Raw genomic sequence first — 22908 nt, forward strand, 5'->3', positions numbered from 1 at the left:
AGTGTTTCCAAGGTTGATATGATCAAACGTCGCACGATCCCTCTACCATCGGGATTGGTGTTAAACCTAAATAATTGTTATTTGGTGCTTGCGTTAAACATGAACATGATTGGATCGTGTTTATTGCAATACTATTATTCATTTAAAGAGAATAATGGTTGCTCTATTTTCTTGAATAATCACCTTCAATGGTTTATTGAATCTCGATCGTAGTGTTACACATGTTCATGATATTGGTGCCAAAAGATACGAGGTAATGATGATAGTACCACTTACTTGTGGCACTGCCGCTTGAGTCATGTTGGTATAAATTGCATGAAGAGGCTCCATGCTGATGGATCTTTATACTCACTTGATTTTGAATCACTAGTGACATGCAAATCATACCACATGAGCAAGGCCTTGTTTTCATTGAGATGAAATAAGATAGTAACTTGTTGGAAGTGATACATTTTGATGTATGCAGTCCAATTGGTGCTGAGGCACGCAGTGGATATAATTATGTTCTTACTTCAATGACGATTTGAGTAGATACTAGAGTATTTACTTAATGAATCACAAGTCTGAAATATTGAAAAGTTCAATTCTGTTTCAGAGTGAAGTTCGTCGTAACAAGAGGATAAACTGTCTACGATATGATCATAGAAATGAATATCTAAGTTGCGAGTTTTGGTACACAATTAATACAATGTGGAAATTGTTTCGCAGTTCATGCCACCTAGAACATCATAGTGTGATGATGTGTCTGAACTGTTGGAAATATGCCCTAGAGGCAATAATAAAATGGTTATTATCATATTTCCTTGTTCATGATAATCGTCTATTTTTCATGCTATAATTGTATTAACAGGAAACGGTAATACATGTGTGAATAAATAGATCACAATGTGTCCCTAGCAAGCCTCTAGTTGGCTAGCTCGTTAGTCAATAGATGATCATGGTTTCCTGATCATGGGCATTAGATGTCATTGATAACGGGATCACATCATTGGGGGAATGATGTGATGGACAAGACCCAATCCTAAGCCTAGCACTAGATCGTATTCTTCGTATGCTAATGCTTTTCTAATGTCAAGTATCTTTTCCTTCGACCGTGAGATTGTGCAACTCCCGTATACCGTAGGAGTGCTTTGGGTGTATCAAACGTCACAACGTAACTGGGTGACTATAAAGGTGCACTACGGGTACCTCCGAAAGTGTCTGTTGGGTTGGCACGAATCGAGATCGGGATTTGTCACTCCGTGTGACGGAGAGGTATCTTTGGGCCCACTCGGTAGAACATCATCATGAGCTCAATGTGACTAAGGAGTTAGTCACACGATGACGTGCTACGGAACGAGTAAAGAGACTTACCGGTAACGAGATTGAACAAGGCATAGGAATACCGACGGTCGAATCTCGGGCAAGTTCTATACCGACAGACAAAGGGAATCGTATACGGGATTGATTGAATCCTTGACATCATGGTTCATCCGATGAGATCATCGTGGAGCAAGTGGGAGCCACCAAGGGTATCCAGACCCCGCTGATGGTTATTGGCCAGAGAGGTGTCTCGGTCATGTCTGCCTGTCTCCCGAACCCGTAGGGTCTACACACTTAAGGTTCGATGACGCTAGGGTTATAGGGAATTGTTATACGAGGTTACCGAAAGTTGTTCGGAGTCCCGGATGAGATCCCGGACGTCACGAGGAGCTCCGGAATGGTCCGGAGGTAAAGATTGATATATAGGACTGATGGTTTCGGACACCGGAAGTGTTTCGGGCATCACCGGGACCACCGGAGGTGGTCCCGGGGGACCACCGAAGGGGGGCAACGACCCCGGGAGGTAAGGTGGGGTAAGTGGGGGTGGGAACCAGCCCCTAGATGGGCTGGTGCGCCTCCCCACTCAGCCCATTGCGCAAGGGAGAGAAAAGGGGGGGGGCAAACCCTAAGCCAGGTGGGCCTAAGGCCCACCAGTGGGTGCGCCACCCCCTCCTCCCCCCTCTGGCCACCGCACCACCCATATGGGAGGGCTGCCGCACCCCCTAGGGTGGGAACCCTAGGGGTGGCACCCCCTCTCCCCTCCCCCTATATATAGTGGGCACTTTTGGCCATTGGAGCATACGGTTTTCCCTCTCTCTCGGCGCAACCCTGCTCTTCTTCCTCCTCCTCTCTGCCGGTGCTTGGCGAAGCCCTGCCGGGAGACCTCGTCTCTCCATCGACACCACGCTGTCGTGTTTTTGGACTTCTTCCCCAACCTCTCCCTCCTCCTTGCTGGATCAAGGTGCGGGAGACGTCACCGTGCTGCACGTGTGTTGAACGCGGAGGTGCCGTTGTTCCGCACTAGATCGGAATCGCTGCGAGTACGACTCCATCAACCGCGTTCTAGCAACGCTTCCGCTTAGCGATCTTCAAAGGTACGAATATGCTCTTACCCCTCTCTCGTTGCTGGTCTCTCCATAGGAAGATCTGAACATGCGTAGGAAAATTTTGAATTTATGCTACGTTACCCAACACTGGCATCCGAGCCAGGTTTTCTATGCGTAGATTCTATGCACGAGTAGAACACAAAAGTTGTGGGCGATGGTTTGTCAATTTGCTTGCCGTTACTAGTCTTATTCTTTTCCGGCGGTATTGTGGGATGAAGAGGCCCGGACCGACCTTACACGTACGCTTACGTGAGACTGGTTCCACCGACGGACATGCACATCGTGCATAAAGGTGGCTAGCGGGTGTCTGTCTCTCCTACTCTAGTCGGATTGGATTTGATGAAAAGGGTCCTTATGAAGGGTAAATAGCTTTGGCATATCATCGTTGTGGCTGTCACGTAGGTAAGAAGGCGTTCTTGCTAGAAACCCAAATCAGCCACGTAAAACTTGCAACAACAATTAGAGGACGTCTAACTTGTTTTTGCAGGGTTTTGACATGTGATGTGATATGGCCAAAGTTGTGATGTTGCATGTATGATGTATGAGATGATCATGTTATTGTAATAGGTTTTACGACTTGCATGTCGATGAGTATGACAACCGGCAGGAGCCATAGGAGTTGTCTTAATTTATTGTATGAGATGCAACGCCATGTGCTTACTACTTTTACTTCATTGCTAACGGTTAGCCATAGTAGTAGTGAATGTAGTAGGTGGCGTGACGACTTCACGGAGACACGATGATGGAGATCATGGTGTCACGCCGGTGACGATGATGATCATGCGATGCCTGAAGATGGAGATCGAAAGAGCAAAGATGATAATGGCCATATCATGTCACTATATGATTGCATTGTGATGTTTATCATGTTTTACATCTTATTGCTTAAAACGACGGTAGCATAATAAGATGATCCCTCTTAAAATTTCGAGAACGTATTCCCCTAAGTGTGCACCGTTGCGAAGGTTCGTTGTCTCGAAGCACCACGTGATGATCGGGTGTGATAGATTCTAACGTTCGCATACAACGGGTGTAAGCCAGATTTACACACGCGAAACACCTAGGTTGACTCGACGAGCTTAGCATGTACAGACATGACCTCGAATACAAGAGACCGAAAGGTCGAACATGAATCGTATGGTTGCATACGATCAGCATGAAGTTGCTCACCATGGTGACTAGTCCGTCTCACGTGATGATCGGACACGGGTTAGTCAACATGGATCATGTATCACTTAGATGACTAGAGGGATGTCGATTTAAGTGGGAGTTCATACTTAATTTGATTAAGTGAACTTAATTGTCATGAACTTAGTCTAAAAGTTGTCTTTATAAATATTGTAGATGTCCAACGTCAACCTCAACTTCAACGCATTCCTAGAGAAAAACAAGCTGAATGATGATGGTAGCAACTATGCGGACTGGGTTCGCAACCTGAAGCTCATCCTTGAAGCAGCTAAAAAGGCTTATGTCCTTAATGCGCCGCTAGGTGACCCTCCCGCTCCTGCAGCAGCCCAGGACATTCTGAACGTCTGGCAAGCGCGGAGTGATGACTACTCTCTGGTCAGGTATGGCATGTTATACAGTTTAGAAACAGGGCTCCAAAGGCGTTTTGAGCAACACGGGGCATATGAGATGTTCCAGGAGCTGAAGCTAGTTTTTCAAGCTCATGCCCGTGTCGAGAGATATGAAGTCTCCGACAAGTTCTTCAGCTGTAAGATGGAGAAGAACAGTTCTGTCAGTGAACACATACTCAAAATGTCTGGGTTACACGGTCGTCTGACTTCACTTGGAGTCGAACTTCCGGATGATGCTGTCATTGACAGAATCCTCCAGTCTCTCCCACCAAGCTACAAAGGCTTTGTGCTTAACTACAACATGCAAGGGATGGAGAAAACCATTCCCGAGTTGTACTCGATGCTCAAGTCTGCAGAAGTAGAAATCAAGAAAGAGCATCAAGTGTTGATGGTCAACAAGACCACTAGTTTCAAGAAAGGCAAGGGTAAGAAGAACTTCAAGAAAGACGGCAAAGCTGTTGCCTCACCCAGTAAGCCAGATGCCGGGAAGAAGAAAAAGAACGGACCCAAGCCTGAGACTGAGTGCTTCTATTGCAAGGGAAAGGGTCACTGGAAGCGAAACTGCCCCAAATACTTAGCGGACAAGAAGGCCGGCAACGTTAAAGGTATATGTGATATACATGTTATTGATGTGTACCTTACCATCGCTCGTAGTAGCTCCTGGGTATTTGATACCGGTGATGTTGCTCACATTTGCAACTCAAAGCAGGAACTGCGGAATAAGCGGAGACTGGCCAAGGACGAGGTGACGATGCGCGTCTGGAATGGTTCAAAGGTCGATGTGATCGCCATCGGCACGCTACCTCTACATCTACCGTCGGGATTAGTTTTAAACCTTAATAATTGTTATTTAGTACCAGCTTTAAGCATGAACATTGTATCAGGGTCTTGCTTAATGCGAGACGACTACTCATTTAAGTCAGAGAATAATGGTTGTTCTATTTATATGAGTGATATGTTTTATGGTCATGCTCCGCTGGTGAATGGTTTATTCTTGATGAATCTCGATCGTGATGTTACACATATTCATAGTGTGAGTACCAAAAGATGCAAAGTTGATAATGATAGTCCCACATACTTGTGGCATTGCCGCCTTGGTCATATCAGCATCAAGCGCATGAAGAAGCTCCATACTGATGGACTATTAGAGTCTCTTGACTTTGAATCATTTGACACATGCGAACCGTGCCTCATGGGCAAGATGACTAAGACTCCATTCTCAGGAATAATGGAGAGAGCAACCGACTTATTGGAAAGAATACATACTGATGTATGTGGTCCAATGAACGTTGAAGCTCGCGGTGGGTATCGTTATGTTCTCACTCTCACCGATGATTTGAGTAGGTATGGGTATATCTACTTGATGAAGCACAAATCTGAGACGTTTGAAAAGTTCAAGGAATTTCAGAGTGAGGTTGAGAATCAACGTGACAGAAAAATTAAATGTCTACGATCTGATCGTGGAGGAGAATATTTGAGTCACGAGTTTGGCACACACCTAAGGAAGTGTGGAATCATTTCACAACTGACGCCACCTGGCACACCGCTGCGCAACGGAGTCTCTGAACGTCGTAATCGCACTTTATTAGATATGGTACGATCTATGATGTCTCTCACCGACTTACCGCTATCATTTTGGGGATACACATTAGAAACTGCAGCATTCACTTTAAATAGGCAACCGTCTAAATCCATTGAGATGACACCGTATGAACTATGGTTTGGCAAGAAACCTAAGTTGTCGTTTCCTAAAGTTTGGGGCTGCGATGCTTATGTGAAGAAACTTCAACCAGAAAAGCTCGAACCCAAAGCGGAGAAATGCGTATTCATAGGATACCCTAAGGAAACTATTGGGTATACCTTCTATCTTAGATCCGAAGGTAAAACCTTTGTTGCCAAGAACGGATCCTTTCTAGAGAAAGAGTTTCTCTCGAAAGAAGTAAGTGCGAGGAAGGTAGAACTTGATGAGGTAATTACACCCCCTCTCGAACAGGAAAGTAGCGCAGCGCAGAAAGTTGTTCCTGTGGCGCCTACACCGACTGAAGAGGAAGTTAATGATGATGATCATGAAGCTTCGGATCAAGTTACTACTGAACCGCGAAGGTCCACAAGGGTACGCTCTGCACCAGAGTGGTACGGCAACCCTGTGATGGAAATCATGTTGTTAGACAACGGTGAACCTTCGAACTATGAAGAAGCGATGGCGGGCCCGGATTCCAACAAATGGCTTGAGGCCATGAAATCCGAGATAGGATCCATGTATGAGAACAAAGTATGGACTTTGGTGGACTTGCCCGATGACCGACGAGCCATAGAAAATAAATGGATCTTCAAGAAGAAGACTGATGCAAACGGTAATGTAACCGTTTAAAAAGCTCGACTTGTCGCAAAGGGTTTTCGACAAATTCAAGGAGTTGACTACGAAGAGACTTTCTCTCCCGTAGCGAAGCTGAAATCAGTCCGAATCATGTTAGCAATTGCCGCCTTTTATGATTATGAAATTTGGCAAATGGACGTCAAAACAGCGTTCCTTAATGGGAACCTTAAGGAAGAGTTGTATATGATCCAACCAGAAGGTTTTGTCGACCCTAAGGGTGCTAACAAAGTGTGCAAGCTCCAGCGCTCCATCTATGGGCTGGTGCAAGCATCTCGGAGTTGGAACATTCGCTTTAATGAGGTGATTAAAGCGTTTGGGTTCATACAGGTTTACGGAGAAGCCTGTCTGTACAAGAAAGTGAGTGGGAGCTCTGTAGCTTTCGTCGTACTATATGTGGATGACATATTATTGATGGGGAATAATATATAGATGTTGGAGAGCATAAAGGCCTATTTGAACAAGAGTTTTTCAATGAAGGACCTTGGAGAAGCTGCATACATATTAGGCATCAAGATCTATAGAGATAGATCGAGACGCCTCATAGGTCTTTCGCAAAGTACATACCTTGACAAGATATTGAAGAAGTTCAATATGGAAAACTCAAAGAAAGGGTTCTTGCCAGTTTTGCAAGGTATGAGATTGAGTAAGACTCAGTCGCCGACCACGGCAGCAAATAGAGAGAAGATGAGTTCTGTCCCCTACACTTCAGCCGTGGGCTCTCTAATGTATGCCATGCTGTGTACCAGACCTGATATAAACCTTGCCATAAGTTTGGTAGGGAGGTACCAAAGTAACCCCGGTGCGGAACACTGGACAGCGGTCAAGAATATCCTTAAGTACCTGAAAAGGACTAAGGAAATGCTTCTCGTTTATGGAGGTGACGAAGAGCTCATCGTAAAGGGTTACGTCGATGCTAGCTTCGACACAGATCCGGATGACTCTAAGTCACAAACCGGATACGTATATGTGTTGAATGGTGGGGCAGTGAGCTGGTGCAGCAGCAAGCAAGAACTCGTGGCAACATCTACATGTGAAGCGGAGTACATAGCTGCTTCAGAAGCGGCTCATGAAGGAATTTGGATGAAGGAGCTCATCACTGACCTTGGAGTGGTTCCAAGCGCGTCGGGTCCTATGACACTCTTCTATGATAACACTGGAGCCATTGCCATAGCCAAGGAGCCCAGGTTTCACCGGAAGACGAAGCACATCAAGCGCCGCTACAACTCCATCCAGGACCATGTCCAGAGTGGAGTGATAGATATTTGTAAAGTACACACAGATCTGAATATTGCAGGCCCGTTGACTAAACCTCTTCCACGAGCAAAACATGATCAACACCATAATGCTATGGGTGTTCGATACATCACAATGTAACTAGATTATTGACTCTAGTGCAAGTGGGAGACTGTTGGAAATATGCCCTAGAGGCAATAATAAAATGGTTATTATCATATTTCCTTGTTCATGATAATCGTCTATTGTTCATGCTATAATTGTATTAACAGGAAACAATAATACATGTGTGAATAAATAGATCACAATGTGTCCCTAGCAAGCCTCTAGTTGGCTAGCTCGTTAGTCAATAGATGATCATGGTTTCCTGATCATGGGCATTAGATGTCATTGATAACGGGATCAAATCATTGGGGGAATGATGTGATGGACAAGACCCAATCCTAAGCCTAGCACTAGATCGTATTGTTCGTATGCTAATGCTTTTCTAATGTCAAGTATCTTTTCCTTCGAACGTGATATTGTGCAACTCCCGGATACCGTAGGAGTGCTTTGGGTGTATCAAACGTCACAACGTAACTGGGTGACTATAAAGGTGCACTACGGGTACCTCCGAAAGTGTCTGTTGGGTTGGCACGAATCGAGATCGGGATTTGTCACTCCGTGTGACGGAGAGGTATCTTTGGGCCCACTCGGTAGAACATCATCATGAGCTCAATGTGACTAAGGAGTTAGTCACACGATGACGTGCTACGGAACGAGTAAAGAGACTTACCGGTAACGAGATTGAACAAGGTATAGGAATACCGACGATCGAATCTCGGGCAAGTTCTATACCGACAGACAAAGGGAATCGGATACGGGATTGATTGAATCCTTGACATCATGGTTCATCCGATGAGATCATCGTGGAGCAAGTGGGAGCCACCATGGGTATCCAGACCCCGCTGATGGTTATTGGCCAGAGAGGTGTCTCGGTCATGTCTGCTTGTCTCCCGAACCCGTAGGGTCTACACACTTAAGGTTCGATGACGCTAGGGTTATAGGGGATTCTTATACGAGGTTACCGAAAGTTGTTCGGAGTCCCGAATGAGATCCCGTACGTCACGAGGAGCTCCGGAATGGTCCGGAGGTAAAGATTGATATATAGGACGGATGGTTTCGGACACCGGAAGTGTTTCGGGCATCACCGGTAACGTACCGGGACCACCGAGACCACCGGAGGTGGTCCCGGGGGACCACCGAAGGGGGGCAACGCCCCGGGAGGTAAGGTGGGCCAAGTGGGGGTGGGAACCAGCCCCTAGGTGGGCTGGTGCGCCTCCCCACTCAGCCCATTGCGCAAGGGAGAGAAAAGGGGGGCAAACCCTAAGCCAGGTGGGCCTAAGGCCCACCAGTGGGTGCGCCACCCGCTCCTCCCCCCTCTGGCCGCCGCACCACCCATCTGGGAGGGCTGCCGCACCCCCTAGGGTGGGAACCCTAGGGGTGGCACCTCTCTCCCCTTCCCCTATATATAGTGGGCACTTTTGGCCATTGGAGCATACGGTTTTCCCTCTCTCTCGGCGCAGCCCTGCTCTTCTTCCTCCTCCTCTCTGCCGGTGCTTGGCGAAGCCCTGCCGGGAGACCTCGTCTCTCCATCGACACCACGCCGTCGTGTTTCTGGACTTCTTCCCCAACCTCTCCCTCCTCCTTGCTGGAGCAAGGTGCGGGAGACGTCACCGGGCTGCACGTGTGTTGAACGCGGAGGTGCCGTTGTTCGGCACTAGATCGGAATCGCTGCGAGTACGACTCCATCAACCTCGTTCTAGCAACGCTTCCGCTTAGCGATCTTCAAAGGTACGAAGATGCTCTTACCCCTCTCTTGTTGCTGGTCTCTCCATAGGAAGATCTGAACATGCGTAGGAAAATTTTGAATTTATGCTACGTTACCCAACATGAACGTCATAGCCACACACTGTTTGGTATGGTGCATGCTATGATGTCTCTTATCGAATTACCACTATCGTTTATGGGTTATGCATTAGAGAAAACCGCATTCACTTTAAATAGGGCACCTTGTATTTCCGTTGAGATGACACAGTATAGACTGAGGTTTAGAGAAATCTAAACTGTCGTTTCTTGAAAATTTGGGGCTTCGACACTTATGTGAAAAAGTTTCAGACTGATAAGCTCGAACCCAAAGCGGATAAATGCATCTTCATAGGATATCCAAAACAGTTGGGTACATCTCCTATCTCAGATCCGAAAGCAAAGTGTTTGTTTCTAGAAACGGATCCTTTCTCGAGGAAAGGTTTCTCTTGAAAGAATTGAGTGGGAGGGTAGTAGAACTTGATGAGGTTATTGAACCATCACTTCAACCAGTGTGTAGTAGGGCGCAGGAAGTTGTTCCTGTGGCGCCTACACCAATTGAAGTGGAAGCTGATGATGGTGATCATCGAGCATCGGATCAAGTTACTACAAGCCTCGTAGGTTGACAAGGTCGCGTACTACTGCAGAGTGGTACGGTAACCCTGTCTTGGAGGTCATGTTGTTGAGCAACAATGAACTTACGAGTTATGAAGAAAGCAATGGTGGGCCCGGATTCCGACAAATGGCTGGAAGCCATGAAATCCGAGAGAGGATCCATGTATGAAAACAAAGTGTAGACTTTGGAAGAACTACTTGATGGTCAGAGGACTATTGAGTAAAGATGGATGTTTAAAAGGAAGACAGACGATGATGGTGATAAGTCACTATTAAGAAAAGCTCGACTTGTCGCAAAGATGTTTCCGACAAGATCAAACAGTTGACTATGATGAGACTTTCTCACTCATAGCGATGCTAAAAGTCCGCTGGAATCATGTTAGTAGATATTGCATTATTTGTGAAATATTGCACATAGGAAGACAAAAACATTGTTTCCTCGACGGTTTCCTTGAGCAAACATTGTATGTGATACAACCAGGAGGTTTTGTCGATCCTAAAGATACTAACAAGTATGCAAGCTCCAGCGATCCTTCATTGGACTGGTGCAAGCATCTCGGAGTTGGAATATACACTTTGATGAGATGATCAAGATTTTGGGTTTATACAAGGTTTATGAGAAACTTGTATTTCCAAAGAAGTGAGTGGGAGCACTATAGAATTTCTGATAAGTATATGTGGTTGACATATTGTGGATCAGAAGTAATGTAGAATTTCTGTAAAGCATACAAGGTTGTTTGAAAGGAGTTTTCAAAGGAATGCCGGGATTGAGCTACTTGAACATTGAGCATCAAAGATCGATGGAGATAGATCGAAAGCACTTAATGGAAGTTTCAACAAGATGCATGCCTTGACAAGTTTTGAAGGAGTTCAAAATAGGTCAGCAAAGAAGGAGTTCTTGGTTGCGTTGTAAGGTGTGAATTTGAGTAAGACTCAAAACCCGACCACGGCAGAATAAAATGAATAGACGAAGGTCGTATTCTATGCCTTAGCCGTAGACTCTAAAGTATGCCATGCTGAGTACCGCACCTGATGTGTGCCTTGCAGCAAGTCTGTACACAGAGTGATCCAGGATTGAATCACTGATCAGCGGTCAAAGTTATCCTTAGTAACTAAATAGACTAAGGAATTTTTCTCGATTATGGAGGTGGTTAAAGAGTTCGTCGTAAAGGGTTACGTCGATGCAAGCTTTGACACTAATCCGAATAACTATGAGTAGTGAAACGGATTCGTATAGTAGAGTAGATATTTGGAGCATTTCCGAATAGCACGTAGTAGCAGCATCTATAAGATGACATAAAGATTTGTAAAGAACGCACGGATCTGAAAGTTTCAGAACCGTTGACTAAAACCTCTCTCACGAGCAAGACGTGATCAGACCCCATAACTATATGGGTGTTGGATTCGTTGGAATCACATGGTGATGTGAACTAGATTATTACTCTAGTGCAAGTGGGAGACTGTTGGAAATATGCCCTAGAGGCAATAATAAATTAGTTATTATTATATTTCTTAGTTCATGATAATCGTTTATTATCCATGCTATAATTGTATTGATTGGAAACACAATACTTGTGTGGATACATAGACAAAACACTGTCCCTAGTAAGCCTCTAGTTGACTAGCTCGTTGATCAAAGATGGTCAAGGTTTCCTGGCCATAGGCAAGTGTTGTCACTTGATAACGGGATCACATCATTAGGAGAATCATGTGATGGACTAGACCCAAACTAATAGACGTAGCATGTTGATCGTGTCATTTTATTGCTACTGTTTTCTGCGTGTCAAGTATTTGTTCCTATGACCATGAGATCATATAACTCACGGACACCGGAGGAATGCTTTGTGTGTATCAAACGTCGCAACGTAACTGGGTGACTATAAAGATGCTCTGCAGGTATCTCCGAAGGTGTTCGTTGAGTTAGTATGGATCGAGACTAGGATTTGTCACTCCGTGTGACAGAGAGGTATCTCGGGGCCCACTCGGTAATACAACATCACACACAAGCCTTGCAAGCAATGTGACTTAGTGTAAGTTGCGGGATCTTGTATTACGGAACGAGTAAAGAGACTTGCCGGTAAACGAGATTGAAATAGGTATACGGATACTGACGATCGAATCTCGGGCAAGTAACATACCGAAGGACAAAGGGAATGACATACGGGATTATATGAATCCTTGGCACTGAGATTCAAGATCTTCGTAGAATATGTAGGATCCAATATGGGCATCCAGGTCCCGCTATTGGATATTGACCGAGGAGTCTCTCGGGTCATGTCTACATAGTTCTCGAACCCGTAGGGTCTGCACACTTAAGGTTCGACGTTGTTTTATGCGTATTTGAGTTATATGGTTGGTTACCGAATGTTGTTCGGAGTCCCGGATGAGATCACGAACGTCACGAGGGTTTTTGGAATGGTTCGGAAACGAAGATTGATATATAGGATGACCTTATTTGATTACCGGAAGGTTTTCGGAGTTACCGGGAATGTATCGGGAATGACGAATGGGTTCCGGGAGTTCACCGGGGGGGGGGGGCACCCACCCCGGGGAAGCCCATAGGCATTGGGGGTGCCGCACCAGCCCTTAGTGGGCTGGTGGGACAGCCCAAAAGAGCCCTATGCGCATTGGAAGAAAAATCAAAGAGAAAAGAAAAAAAGGAAGGAGGTGGGAAAGGGAAGAAGGACTCCACCTTCCAAACCAAGTAGAATTCGGTTTGGGAGGGGGAGACCTTCCCCCTTAGGTTCGGCCGACCCCTTGGGAGTCCTTGGACCCCAAGGCAAGGCTTCCCCCTCCTCCTCCTATATATAGTGGGGTTTTAGGGCTGATTTGGGACAACCTTGCCACGGCAGCCCGACCACATATCTCCACGGTTTTACCTCTAGATCGCGTTTCTGCGGAGCTCGGGCGGAGCCCTGCCGAGACAAGATCATCACCAACCTCCGGAGCGCCGTCACGCTGCCGGAGAACTCTTCTACCTCTCCGTCTCTCTTGCTGGATCAAGAAGGCCGAGATCATCGTTGAGCTGTACGTGTGCTGAACGCGGAGGTGCCGTCCGTTCGACACTAGATCGTGGGACTGATCGCGGGATAGTTCGCGGGGCGGATCGAGGGACGTGAGGACGTTCCACTACATCAACCACGTTCACTAACGGTTCTGCTGTACGGTCTACAAGGGTACGTAGATCACACATCCCCTCTCGTAGATGGACATCACCATGATAGGTCTTCATGCGCGTAGGAAAATTTTTGTTTCCCATGCGACGTTCCCCAACAAAAAGTGCCTTTCTTAATGGTCCTTTGAATGAGTTGGTCTATGTCAAACAACCCCCGGGATTCGAACATCCCAAGCTCCCCAATCATGTGTACAAACTCAATAAGGCACTCTATGGCCTTAAACAAGCCCCACACGCGTGGTATGAGTATCTTACTGAGTTGTTACAAGATCGTGGGTTTGAAATTGGGAAGATAGATCCCACTCTTTTTACTAAGAGGGTTAAAGGGGATTTGTTCATATGCCAACTATATGTTGATGATATTATTTTTGGCTCTCCTAACATTTCCTTGAATGAAGAATTTGCTGCGCTAATGACTGAGAAGTTTGAGATGTCCATGATGGGAGAGTTGAAGTTCTTCTTCGGGTTCGAGATTACACAAGGTCTAGAAGGGACATTCATCAAACAAGCCAAGTACACTCAAGACATGCTCAAACGGTTTGAGCTCGAAGATGTCAAACCGGTCAAGTTCCCCATACCAACAAGATGCAAGCTTGACAGTATCCCAATGGTAAAGCAGTGGATCAAAAGGTATACCACTCCACGATTGGATCCCTCCTTTACCTTTGTGCATCTAGACCGGATATTATGTTGAGTGTAGGGATATGTGCACGGTTTCAATCCGCACCAAAAGAAAGCCATTACATAGCTGTTAAGCGAATCTTTCGATATTTGGCTCATACCCCAAACTTTGGCCTCTCGTATCCCAAAGGAGCAAACTTCAATCTAGTTGGCTATTCTGACTCAGATTGGGCAGGAGATTGTGTGGAGAGGAAGTCAACGTCTGGAGGATGCCAATTCCTTGGTCGCTCATTGGTAAATTGGTCGTCAAAGAAGCAGAATTGCGTCTCCTTATCATCCACCGAAGCTGAGTATGTGGCAGCTGCAAGTTGTTGTGCACAATTGCTATGGATGAGGCAAACTTTAAAGGATTATGGTGTCACTTGTGACAAAGTGCCTCTCCTATGTGACAATCAAAGCGCTATCAAGATTTCCCTCAACCCAGTGCAACATAGCAAAACCAAACATATTGATATTCGTCATCACTTCATTCGTGAACATATCAAGCTAGGTGATATTGAGGTTCACTTCATCCACACTGAAGAGCAACTTGCAGATATTTTCACTAAGCCTCTAGATGAAGCAAGGTTCCGGGAGTTAAGGCATGAGCTAAATATCATTGATTCAAGTAATGTGGATTGAAACTAGGCATGTTGCACCTCACTTTGCATTCCATCTTGGTCTAGATGTAGGCATGGACATAGGGGGAGTGTTGTTCTCTCAATGAACTTTCCCTCCCCCCATTATGCATAAATCAATCTAGTCTTTCACTTTAGCCATTGTCAAATGGCACTTGTGCTTCAAAGACGAGCATGGGTCATGAACCCAAGGATAATTCTTCGCGGTGTCATACCATTGTCTCAAACATAGGTGGCCTCGGCCACCGCCCCTCCCACCTTCCTTTTGTATAGAAGAAAGGATATACAATGACAAGTCAGTACATTTTTCTAGGTGCTATCTCGTTATTACTTACTTGTCATTTGCCCAAGTTCTTCTCTTATCCTAGGCCGCGTCGTGACATTTGCAGCGTTACTACCGCCAGGGGTAGCGGTACTACCGCCAGGACCCCAGCGGTACTACCGCCAGGCGGTACTACCGCCAGGACCCCAGCGGTACTACCGCTAGGGATGGCGGTACTACCGCCAGGATTCCCATCTAACACGACCTGCTAGGAAATTTTTAGGGCTGTCTCAAGGGGGAGCGGTACTACCGCCAGGACCCCAGCGGTACTACCGCTGCATCCAGCGGTACTACCGCTAGGTCCTCAGCGGTACTACCTCTGCCCCTTCCCTTGGGCTATATAAAGGAGGGGGAGCCCGTTTTCTCAGGCTCTTTCTTCTTCCTCGCGGCTCCTCCCTCCCCTAGCCCGAAATCCCCCTGTTTTGATCTCGTTTCGTGGAGCTCCTTCTCTCCGTTGGATTGGAGGGGTTGCTCCACCTCTCCTTCCTCCTCCAAGGGCCATGAATCCCGGTAGTTCTCGCCGTTTGAACCCCCCACGGGACACACAGTCAAAGCAGTATCGCAACTCAGAGGCTCCCGAGGGGTCTGCCACCTCAGGTCTGCAACCCAAAAAGCAGTCCTTCAAGAAGACTGCGAACAAGGATAAGAGGATCAATGTCCGAACAATGTCCCCCAAGGACTTTCTGCGGTTTCGCACTCAGAACCATTATCTCAAAGAGAAGGCTGTGATCAAGGATGTTGACCATGTTTGGGCAAAGGATCAATGCAGGATCTACCGTGATATTGTCATGCATTTCAAGAAGAACTATGTCCCCGTTCAGTGGATTGACCTAGCTCATCTTCAGCGGAACCTGGACTATTTTGGTGATGCCCTCTCTCTGATTGACAAACTGGGCATCAAGGACATCATCACTTTCAAGACAGATTTTGACCCCACTGCTGTTGCTCAGTTCTATGTCACGGTCCACTTGTCTCCTGATGAAGAGCGCTCTATGGTGTGGATGACTGGGACTCAGAAGATGACTGGTACCTGGCGTGAATTCATGACATTCCTCAAGATGACTTCCAGGGAGCTGACACTCCACTTGGGTCGCGTCCTCATGCTGCAGCCCCCACCGATAGGCCCCCCGCAAAGGACAGATTGCAGCAACTCTATGTGAGGAAGGGTGTGCTCCCCAAGCATCTGGACATCATGCATCGGATCCTTCGCAACACCCTCTTCCCTCGCATTGGTAACTTCGACGAGGTTCATGGCTCTTTGGCTGAGATGCTGCTGCTTTGTGAGGAGGCTATGACTAAGGAGTCTGCCCCTCTTGATATTTCTGATGTGATGTTCACGGAGCTCTGGAACTGCATCATCATGCGTAAGGTTCCCGTCTACGGGCCCTATCTGTTCGCTTATATTCGTCAGAAGTGGTAAGATACTTATCCGGAGGAGGTTCTCTACGCTCAGTCTGACTACATTGTGCACGACCCGATCAAGCTTCGCGTCAAGGAGAAATGGGCCAACCCATCAACTTCCTCTCAGCACATGGATACTGACACAGAGACTGCTGCTGACGGAGGAACCGCCTCTCAGTCCCGCTCTTCTGCCATGCCATAAGATGAAGACTCTATTCTATATGCAGGCTAAGGGTCAGTACCAGACGCATGTGGCTTAGAAGGAGAGCCGCCAGAGGCACAAGCGTGTTCTAAGGACCCTTGATGTGGACATCTCCAGCGGATCAGAGGACGACATCACTCGAGAGGCTACTTGGATGCAGGATCAAGGTTACCAGTGGTCTGGCGATGAGGAGGAAGAGGAGGAGCAGGACGATCAGGAGGTACCGACGAGTCTGGCGATGCTGAGGATGAGGAGTAACCACCTGTGGAGTTAGTTGTGCCCCTTTTTGGTGTCTTGTGCCAAAGGGGGAGAGAGTCTAGGGGCTGGATTTGCTTTCATAGTCGAACTTTGCTTTGCTTTGCTTTCTTTCGTGGTTTGCTTCTAGTTTGCTATCGTTTGTGAGACATGAACTTATGTGAGATTTATTTCCATCATATGTTGTGAGTCATATGCCCCGTATTGTCATATATCTCTATCTTTTGTTCTCACATTATTCTCTGTGCAAATCCGGTATTGTCATCAATCCACCAAAAAGGGGGAGATTGTTGGGGCATAGTTTATGCCTAAGTAATTTTGGTGATTGATGACAGTACCGTAAAGGACTAACCGTGTGTGTTAAGGTTTCAGATAACACACGTCAACGGCACAAGACGACTCGCCTCCTCATTCATGGAACGGAAGCACGACGCTCTCTATGATTCTCTTTATTTGAGTCATAGGAAAGCCATACTATTAAGAGGGGAACCGTAGTGGAAAGGTTTGGGTGGAATCTATCTTTGCACGCGCACACTTCACATATTCTCCCTTACCTTCATCTTTCGAGCGGCCCCGCCACTGTGTTTCTTTCCTCCTTGCAAAATGGTCCACAGCGGTAGTACCGCTGGCCCTAGCGGTAGTACCGCTGGCTGGCGGTAGTACCGCCCCTGGTCAGCGGTGGTACCGCTCCAGGAGCTTAGTACCGCCTGCCTAGCGGTTGTTCATGGACGGACCTTTTTGTGAAGACTTTCTTGGCGGTGGTAGTGCTTTTGCACCACCAGGGGGCCAGCGGTAGTACCGCTGGGGCCAGCGGTAGTACCGCTGGAATGCCAGCGGTAGTACCGCTGCACCCAGCGGTAGTACCGCTAGTCGGCGGTAGTACCGCCCCTGGTCAGCGGTAGTACCGCTGGAGCTCGGGCAGAGAGTGGGAAAACGGTCTAATTTCCCCCCACTATATAAAGGGTTCTTGTAGCTGTGGAACCTTATCTCTTACCTTCCCAAGCTCCATTGTTGCGCCCCAAGCTCAAAAGTGCCCGATCTCTTTCCCTAGCCAATCAAACTTATTGATTCTTTAGGGATTAGTTGAGAAGGCCTAGATCCACACTTCCACCAAGAGAAAAGTTGATTCCCCCACCAATCCCTTGCGGATCTTGTTACTCTTGGGTGTTTGAGCATCCTAGACGGTTGAGGTCACCTCGAAGCCATATTCCATTGTGGTGAAGCTTCTTGGTCTAGTTGGGAGCCTCGAAGCTTTGTGTGGAGTTGCCCCAACCTTGTTTGTAAAGGTTCGGTCGCCGCTTTCAAGGGCACCTATAGTGGAATCACGGTACCTTGCATCGTGCGAGGGCGTGAGGAGAATACGGTGGCCTTAGTGGCTTTTTGGGGAGCATTGTGCCTCCACACCGCTCCAACGGAGATGTACTTCCTGTGAAAGGGAACGAACTTCGGTAACACATCCTCGTCTCCATCGGTTCCACTTGTGGTTATCTCTATCCTTTACTTTGTATTTGCTTATGCTTGTGACTATATCTTACTTGTCTTAATAGCTCTCGTTGTTAGCTTCTTTAGGGTTCACCTCATTGTCGTATTATTTGTGAACCCGTATGTTGTTTACCTTAACTTGCTAAGATTAATTAAAAAGTGGTCGTTGTCTATTCACCCCCCCTCTAGCCAACCATATCGATCCTTTCAGCATGTGGATTTCAGAATTAAAAATCAGGAGAGTCAAGTTGTACCTTCATATCTGTATGAGTGTCATGTAGGGGAAATACTTGGTAGTGCTAAAATATCGTCGTTAACTAGATTGAACTAGGTATGGACCGCTGAACCGTTCGTTAGCATATTAGCGATGAGTCTGCGATCTTCGCATCTCCTGGGGGTAAACGTGAGAATGGTTATTAAAAAGCCGGGTGTAACGGTTCGGTTCTTACTTTGGGTTTGATTGGTTTAAGTTTTATTGGGCTGAATTTTTTTAGTTTGGTTTTGGTTTGGGTATGTGGAGAAACTAGTTTGGGTATAGTTGGTTATGGGTTTAAACGGTTTGGTTATTAGCGGTTATAAACTATGGGTCCAAACCGGTTTCTAGGCATTGGTTATATGCAATAATCAACTATGACCGAGAACGAGTATCTTTGATCCGTGTGCATGTTGTAATGCACTATATAATTATGTATTATGGGGAAACAACGGATGAAAATCGGAAGTGTTTTCTTGTGCTTTCGGCAAGCAATTTGGTTTTAATACACTTGTTAGTGAGCTTATGAGCCATGGGCATGTTCTTTTTGCCTCTTACTGTGTGTTGACTATATCTCAAGGATTACTTTGTTTCTAAACTGTTGTAGATGCACTTATGCCTTTTCTATCTTATTTGTTTCTTAACATGTCAATTTATGCAATCATATGTACATTAAAGCAAACCCATGGTTATGTACTGGGTTTAAACCCATGGTTATGTTTTGGGTTTAAATTGGTTTGGGTGAAAAAAATAGTGGGTTTGATTTTGGTTGGGCTAAAAATGATACCAAATGGGTATGGTTCAAGTATGGTTTTGAGAGATAAATGAATGGGTATGGTTTAAGTATGGTTCAAGTATGAAACCATTCTCAGGTTTACCTGGGGGCTTGCGGGCCCAATACGCCGTACAAGTCGCTTTTGACCTGCTCCATGGACTATGCATGCATGCATTTAGGTTAAAAGTAAGAAAAGAAAGCATACTTCAGGGTATGTGGATTCCAGAATTAAAAATTAGGAGAGTCAAGTTGTACCTTCATATATGTATGAGTGTCATATAAGGGAAATACTTCGTAGTACTAAAATACCGACGATTGAATCTCGGGCAACTAACATATCGCCGGACAAAGGGAATCACATATGGGATTAATAGAATCCTTGACATCGAAGTTCAACCGATAAAGATCTTTGTGGAATATGTAGGAATCAATATGGACATCCAAGTCCCGCTATTGGTTGATCGGATAGGTGCCTCGGTCATGTCTACATGATTCTCGAACCCGTAGGGTCACACACTTAACATTCAGTAGCATTAGGGTAATGTTGAGATATTAGTAGTGAAAAGTTTGAAAGTAGTTCGGAGTCCCGGATCGGATTCAGGACATCACGAGGAGCTCCGGAATGTCCGGAGGTAAAGATTTATATATGAGAAGTCATATTCAGGGTTCTTAAAAAGTTCGGGAATTTTTCAGTAGGGTATGAGGAAGGTTCTAGAAGGTTTTGGGGGTTCCACCATGAGTCCTAACGACCAGGTAGGTCCCACATGGAGCAAGGGGTGGGGCTACAGCCCACATGGGCTGGAGCCACCATTCCCCAAGGCACATGTCGTTTGAATGTAGAGATAAGATTATATCTCTAAATTTAATGGGTTCAATTTAGAGATAAGATATTATCTTCATGTTTAAAGGGATTTCTCCCGTGTGGCCGGTCCAAGGAGGATTTTGGACGCCCTCCTTGTTGAAAATATGCCCTAGAGGCAATAATAAAATGGTTATTATCATGTTTCCTTGTTCATGATAATCGTCTATTATTCATGCTATAATTGTATTAACAGGAAACAATAATACATGTGTGAATAAATAGATCATAATGTGTCCCTAGCAAGCCTCTAGTTGGCTAGCTTGTTAGTCAATGATGATCATGGTTTCCTGATCATGGGCATTAGATTTCATTGATAATGGGATCACATCATTTGGAGAATGATGTGATGGACAAGACCCAATCCTAAGCGTAGCACTAGATCGTATTGTTCGTATGCTAAAGCTTTTCTAATGTCAAGTGTCTTTTCCTTCGACCGCGAGATTGTGCAATTCCCGGATACCATAGGAGTGCTTTGGGTGTATCAAACGTCACAACGTAACTGGGTGACTATAAAGGTGCACTACGGGTACCTCTGAAAGTGTCTGTTGGGTTCGTACGAATCGAGATCGGGATTTGTCACTCCCTGTGACAGAGAGGTATCTCTGGGCCCACTCGATAGAACATCATCATGAGCTCAATCCTTGACATCGTGGTTCATCCGATGAGATCATCGTGGAGCAAGTGGGAGCCACCATGGGTATCCAGACCCCGCTGATGGTTATTGGCCAGAGAGGTGTCTCAGTCAAGTCTGCGTGTCTCCCGAACCCGTAGGGTCTACACACTTAAGGTTCGATGACGCTAGGGTTATAGGGAATTGTTATATGAGGTTATCGAAAGTTGTTCGGAGTCCAGGATGAGATCCCGGATGTCATGAGGAGCTCCGGAATGGTCCGGAGGTAAAGATTGATATATAGGACGGATGGTTTCGGACACCGGAAGTGTTTCGGGCGTCACCGGTAACGTACCGGGACCACCGGAGGTGTCCCCGGGGGTCCGCCGGAAGGGGGCAACGACCCCGGGAGGCTAGATGGGCCAAGTGCGGGAGGGAACCAGCCCCTAGGTGGGCTGGTGCACCCCCCACTCAGCCCATGGCGCAAGAAGAAGGGAGAGGGGGGGAACCCTAGCGCAGGTGGGCCTAAGGTCCACCCGAAGGGTGCGCCACCCCTCCTCCCCCCTTGGCCGCCGCACCTCCCCCCATCTAGGGCTGCCGCCCCTCCCAGGAGAGGGAAACCCTCAAGGGGGCGCAGCCCCTCCCTCCCCCTATATATAGTGGGCACTTTTGGCCTTTTGGAGATACAGTTTTCCCTCTCTCTCGGCGCAGCCCTCCTCTCCCTCCTCCTCTGTACCGGCGCTTGGCGAAGCCCTGCCGGGAGACCTCGTCTCTCCCTCGACACCACGCCGTCGTGCTGCTGGAGATCTTCCCCAACCTCTCCCTCCTCCTTGCTGGATCAAGGTGCGGGAGACGTCACCGGCCTGCACGTGTGTTGAACGCGGAGGTGCCGTAGTTCGGCACTAGATCGGAATCACACCGCGATCTGAATCGCTGCGAGTACGACTCCATCAACCGCGTTCTAGTAACGCTTCCGCTTAGCGATTTTCAAAGGTATGAAGATGCACTCACCCCTCTCTCGTTGCTGGTCTCTCCATAGGAAGATCTTAATATGCGTAGGAAACTTTTTGAATTTATGCTACGTTACCCAACAGTGGCATCCGAGCCAGGTTTTCTATGTGTAGATTCTATGCACGAGTAGAACACAAAAGGTTGTGGCGATGATTTTTCAATTGCTTGCCGCTACTAGTCTTATTCTTTTCCGGCGGTATTGTGGGATGAAGTGGCCCGGACCGACTTTACACGTACGCTCACGTGAGACTGGTTCCACCGACACACATCCACACCGTGCATAAAGGTGTCTAGCAGGTGTGTGTCTCTCCTACTCTAGTCGGATTGGATTTGATGAAAAGGGTTCTTATGAAGGGTAAATAGCTTTGGCATATCATCGTTGTGGCTGTCACGTAGATAAGAAGGCGTTCTTGCTAGAAACCCAAATCAGCCACGTAAAACTCGCAACAACAATTAGAGGACGTCTAACTTGTTTTTGCAGGGTTTGACATGTGATGTGATATGGCCAAAGTTGTGATGTTGCATGTATGATGTATGAGATGATCATGTTATTGTAATAGGTTTCACGACTTGCATGTCGATGAGTATGACAACCGGCAGGAGCCATAGGAGTTGTCTTAATTTATTGTATGAGATGCGACGCCATGTGCTTACTACTTTTACTTGATTGCTAACGGTTAGCTATAGTAGTAGTGATAGTAGTAGTTGGCGTGACGACTTCACGGAGACACGTTGATGGAGATCATGATGATGGAGATCATGGTGTCACGCCGGTGACGATGATGATCATGCGATGCATGAAGATGGAGATCAAAAGAGCAAAGATGATAATGTCCATATCATGTCACTATATGATTGCATTGTGATGTTTATCATGTTTTTCATCTTATTGCTTAGAACGATGGTAGCATAATAAGATGACCCCTCTTAAAATTTCGAGAACATATTCCCCTAAGTGTGCACCGTTGCGAAGGATCGTTGTCTCGAAGCACCACGTGATGATCGGGTGTGATAGATTCTAACGTTCGCATACAACGGGTGTAAGCCAGATTTACACACCCGAAACACCTAGGTTGACTCGACGAGCTTAGCATGTACATACATGACCTCGAATACAAGAGACCGAAAGGTCGAACATGAGTCGTATGGTTGAATACGACCAGCATGAAGTTGCTCACCATGGTGACTAGTCCGTCTCACGTGATGA

Source organism: Hordeum vulgare, chromosome 3H, assembly GCF_904849725.1.
Source record: "Hordeum vulgare subsp. vulgare chromosome 3H, MorexV3_pseudomolecules_assembly, whole genome shotgun sequence".
Lineage (NCBI taxonomy): Eukaryota > Viridiplantae > Streptophyta > Magnoliopsida > Poales > Poaceae > Hordeum > Hordeum vulgare.